We start from the raw sequence: 4,789 nt of genomic DNA on the forward strand, positions 1-4,789 counted from the left end.
TGCACCCTTCATGTGCCCCCGCCTTTTCTCTCAATTTGTCACACCATTGGGAACATCGAATAGAAATTTCATTGGATTTTAACTGACTTAACCCCTTTAGCAATCCTTGAATGGTTCACTTGCAGAGATAGTGACAAACCCTGGGTTTAGGGAGGGGAGAAGGAGCTTTTTGGCAGACCTGCATCAGGGCACAAATTTTAATGGCAAAAGATTTTCGCTGCTTTTAGTCTAGAAATGAAAAGACCGAAATGAGGCATTTTTCAATGCAAATGGAAGAAGATGGAAAATCCCATCTTTGGTCAAGGGGCATGTAGACTGAAGATTTTCTTTCTTCTTGTTGTTCACAACAGGCTTCATCTTGATTTTGGTTCATCTTAAATCAGCTGATAAATACTGCTCAGTTTGGTCACAATCTCGTGTGTGTGTATCCAGGAAAAAATATTTTACAATTTATTCTCGAAACTAAAACACTCCCATTCAGCTGCTCTGATAGAGAAGGAGCATTAAACACTGTTGGTTTTATAAAGCTTCTCAGATATCATCCTTATGAGGGAATTCTACTCATAAGTGCAGGTTATCCATGTGTGGTTTTTGACAGGGGATTAGTAAAAAGAGCTGCAATTCTGTAATGGGATATCACTGATTTGTTTATTTATTTTTTTGAGTGAATAAATGTTATCAGGGTTAAGTAAGATATTTGTTTAACTAACGAACCAGGAAAATGTCTGGGATTTTAAAACGTCAGGACACAAAGCTGTCTGTGATAGTAGACAATGATGCTGAGGGATCATGCTGAATCTCCTGAGAGAGAGGTGTTGTGGCTTACTTACTTGGGACATTATGGACTGAAGTTGATGATGAAAAGGGTGGTGATTATAGACTTTCAGGGCAGTTAAAAAAAAAAAATAGTTTGTGAAATGTTTGTGCAGATAAGAGAAGCATCTAAAAGAAGGCCTGGAGATTGATTAGGGGGATTTGAATCATTCAGATATTGATTGGAATTATATCCATGGCAAAATCTAAAGAAGGCTTTTAGAAATACACTTGTGTAGGACTGCTTTATAATGCAATTTGTTGAATGGTCAATATAGCCAGAGGATATTGTGGACCTAATCTTTGGAAATGAACTAAGTGCTTTATGATTTAATAAGGTTGGAAAATTGGCACATCTCAGAGCCAGTAAACCTTCTAGTGATGTCTTCCAATTTGAAATACTTGTTAAGAGAGAGCACTAAATGAAGCCACACAAAAGTGACTGTGAGGGACTGGGAAATGCCCCAAGGTGCTTGATTAGGATTTGTCAATTTGCAGCACAATGGACAGGATGATGGTTTGGAGGGATTGCAACTGATGTTCACTTCAGCTGTACCAAAATAAGGACACGAGTAAAGGGCACTAGATACCATTGTGGGGAACCGGCTTAAGGCAGGATGTAGGCAACGGTTGAGAGGCTTTAAATACACAATTGACTGTACAAACAAATCACTTTAAAGATCATTATGAGCAAATATGAATACTGAGCATGAAGAGCTGTGTGGCGTATTTTAACCCAGGGTCAAGGGTTTTTCAAATACATTGAAATAGTATTCAATGTATTTGAATTGAACTAGTAGGTATGGAGGAGAACTGATTTGTGGGATTGTGGATACAAAACCAAAGAAAGAGACTGAGGAAACAGTGAGGGGTTTTTTGAACACTTAATTTGTTTCTGTCTTTAAAGAGAAGCAGGAAAAAATATACGTGGAGCAGTCCTGGAGAGGGCTATGTTAATTTCCCATTCGGAGAGGGGCAAGTTAAGACAAGTGTAGAGACTGAATAGCAATGGAAATGATTATCAAAAGACAGGATGCTCTTCAGGGGGAAAAGAAAATAATTGTCCTTCCCTGCAGAAGTAACAAAAGCAGAAAACGAAGCCCCATCACTGAACTGGCTTAGTGTTTCTGCGAGAAGTCTGATTGCTAAGGACTGGGAAACGACACACAAAGAGGCTTTGTTGAATTGAAGTGCCATGAAATACAGGGATAGACTTTGGTCATGAGGATACATGCAGCTCCAATCCGGGGTGGGCTGAGGAGCGCCACTCCCCAGCATTTCAAGGAAGAAACTATGATGTGTTTAAGCTTCATTTCCCTCCAGGGTTTGCCTTTGTTTCTGGGGCAGTAGTCTGTTGCTGGTCTGTATTGCTCATCTTTCCTTATGCTGGCTCAGCTTTGATATCTAGTAAACAGGGTGTGTGTGTGTGTGTGTGTGGTCAAGGCGCTGCCAAGTCTCAGCTCCTCGCCCCCCTTGTTCCAAGGAGGGAGCAAATAAGTGTGGAACCTTGCTTGTTCCCATGCGCCGACTGTCTTATATAATGGTGCAAAGTGAACTCTTATTCCCCTGTTTGCAGTTGTATCTCAGCTCACTAAGAAACAAGAGATCACTGGGCTTCATATCAGTTATGTTTGTACTTGTGTGTGTGTGTGTGTGGGGTGGGGTGGGGTGGGGGATATTACAAGCAGTTCTGTAGGGTCCTAAAGAAGGACCACCCCAGGGCACATCCTTTAATTAGTATCTGCATAGTTTTGGATTGGAGCCTTGCCTTATCTAATTTGTTTTAAGACTTCTGTTGTAAAGCAAGGAAATACATTGGAGGTTGTTGCTAGTTTTATCAAAATTGATCAGACGGTGAGATCTTTTTGGAAGGGACTGTGTCTGTCTTATGACTGTCGAGTGTCTAGCACTTATGCAGTACAAATAACACTTGAAAGAGAGAATTCCTTATAAGGTTAAAAAACAGGACTAGCAATGGACTGTAATTAGATTTTTAAAGAGGATATTTGAATATGAGATGCTTATACAGTACAGATCTATGTTTTGGGTGGCAACTTCATAAGCAAATGGTAAAGCTTGACTAATTTTACCTCAACTGGAAATGAGACATTAGTGAGGACTGTATTCAGATGGGGTTGGGTTCCTTAAGTGCCTGGGTAGGGTGCTAGAAAATGCAGCTGAACTTCCAGTACCATAAAGTAATGTTAATGCAGGGTCAGACTCCTGTAAACACTGAGATCTCAACTCCCCAAAATCTTTTTGATCTCATAATTGTCACAGAAACCATATGAAAACATCCAGCTATAAAAGAGAGGTGATATTGTCACATACATAGGACAAGGTCCTTTCCTGTTCTGGATACTTTGCACCTCTCAAAAGCCATTTCTAATTGGACAGCTAAAATTTCTCCAGTTGGCAGAAGCGGCTCCTGTGTCAAGTAGCCCCTCCACTTGACCCTGGCGTAAGGAGTATGTCAGTGCCTGTCAGGTGCAGTGTGTAGTTTGCATGCATCCTGCCAGTTCTCAGTTGGTGTATGGTCCCTTGGGGGTAATAGCCAGGTGACCTGTCATTTCAAGATGCCTTGAAAGAATTCGGGAGTTAATTATAAACACCTTGACTGCTACTTCCTCCACAGATTTTTAACTCCGACACGATCTGCTTTCAGTCTGGAAGACGATGCTTCTTGTTTACAGCCTGCAGATCCTGGAATCCACAGTAAGAATTTTTCCAGTCCAGTGTTTCCTGGAACCACTTCCGTTTGCTTGCACTAGCCCTTCTTAAATGTTATGTATATGTTACAGAGGCTATATCTTTTATTTGTCAGATATAAAAGGCTGGCTGGCTATGCAGAAGTTTTGAAATTTCTAATACATTTCATACCTCCTACCTGACATTTTTTCTTTTAATCTTTGGCTAGTGGAAATATGTGTTTGTTTGTTTTTTTACTGGAGTAATGGACCAAACTAGGGAGTATGTATTGGACGGAAGTCATGCAGTGTTGATCAGGAGAAGCATCTGGGGGGAGGATTGTTGCAGAAAACTACCTGAAGCCATCAGCCTGGTTTATGACTGCAGTTAGTTTTTCTGTTCGTTAGCTTGTTTTTTTAAGGGTAAAATGAATATTGGCAGGATTCTGCAGAAGATCTGAACATTAATGAAAATGTAAGGCTGTTAATGTGTAAGACACTGCTTATTTTCTGTTTTGGAGCTCTGTGTTCAAGCTTGGTCATGCCCATCTCCCCCCTGGAAAGATGCAATTGCTTTGGAAAAGTTATAACAAAAAGTAATCAGCACGATTCTGACCCTTAAGAATCTCTCTCATGAGGAAGAGATGCAGTAGAGTCTTGATTTTTTTTTTTTTTTTTTTTTAAATGAAGTAATCCCTAATTACATGTGGCACGATGCCCTCCTGCCACTTTGTTGAAATGACAGTCAGCAAAAAAGATAAACATTTAAATGTTTTACAGGGTACATTTCATCACCTCCACCTTCATTACTTGGAACTAAAACTGTCCTTGGCTTTTGGGATGGCGATAAAATGTGCCTCATAGTTGATCCAAATACAAAGAATGACGCATAACGGAAACAAATGGAGCCTCCACAATATTCTAATATAATAAAAGCTGTAGCACTTCCAGCTGTGTCTGTCTGTTCACATGTGCGGCCTGGAGCCTTATTGACAGACAGACACACAAGCAAGGCAGAGGCGGTGGGGACCAAGGTGTACTCTGCCGCACGGGGAGTGTGGTGGCAGGGGGCGTGGCTTGTGGCCCTGCAGGGGCATGGCTTGCAGCCCTGTTGGGGGATATGGCGTGTGGCCTCGGTGCCGCGGGGAGAGGTCACGGGGTGTGCGGGCAGCACCCACTAGCTGCAGCAAATGGCTGCAGGGCAGGGCACGCTCTCCACACCTGAACCCCGCATGACACCCTGCAGCCGTGCCCCCCCCCCCCCCCCGGGGGGGGCCCGCCCCGCGCAC

The 4,789-nt window shown here is 42.2% G+C and overlaps 1 long non-coding RNA gene across 5 annotated transcripts in view; it reads left to right on the plus strand.

Moving 5' to 3' along the window:
• The window catches only part of LOC102388827, a 74,596-nt gene extending 70,157 nt beyond the window's left edge, over nt 1–4,439 (plus strand). For all 5 annotated transcript variants that reach the window (XR_323161.3, XR_323158.3, XR_323160.3 and 2 more), the window contains 2 exons: nt 3,449–3,528; nt 4,281–4,439. This is a non-coding gene — a long non-coding RNA (uncharacterized LOC102388827). The remainder of the gene's footprint in view (nt 1–3,448; nt 3,529–4,280) is intronic.
• The last annotated feature ends 350 nt before the right edge of the window (nt 4,440–4,789 follow it).

The sequence above is a fragment of the Alligator sinensis genome, unplaced genomic scaffold (assembly GCF_000455745.1).
Source record: "Alligator sinensis unplaced genomic scaffold, ASM45574v1 scaffold85_1, whole genome shotgun sequence".
Classification (NCBI taxonomy): domain Eukaryota; kingdom Metazoa; phylum Chordata; order Crocodylia; family Alligatoridae; genus Alligator; species Alligator sinensis.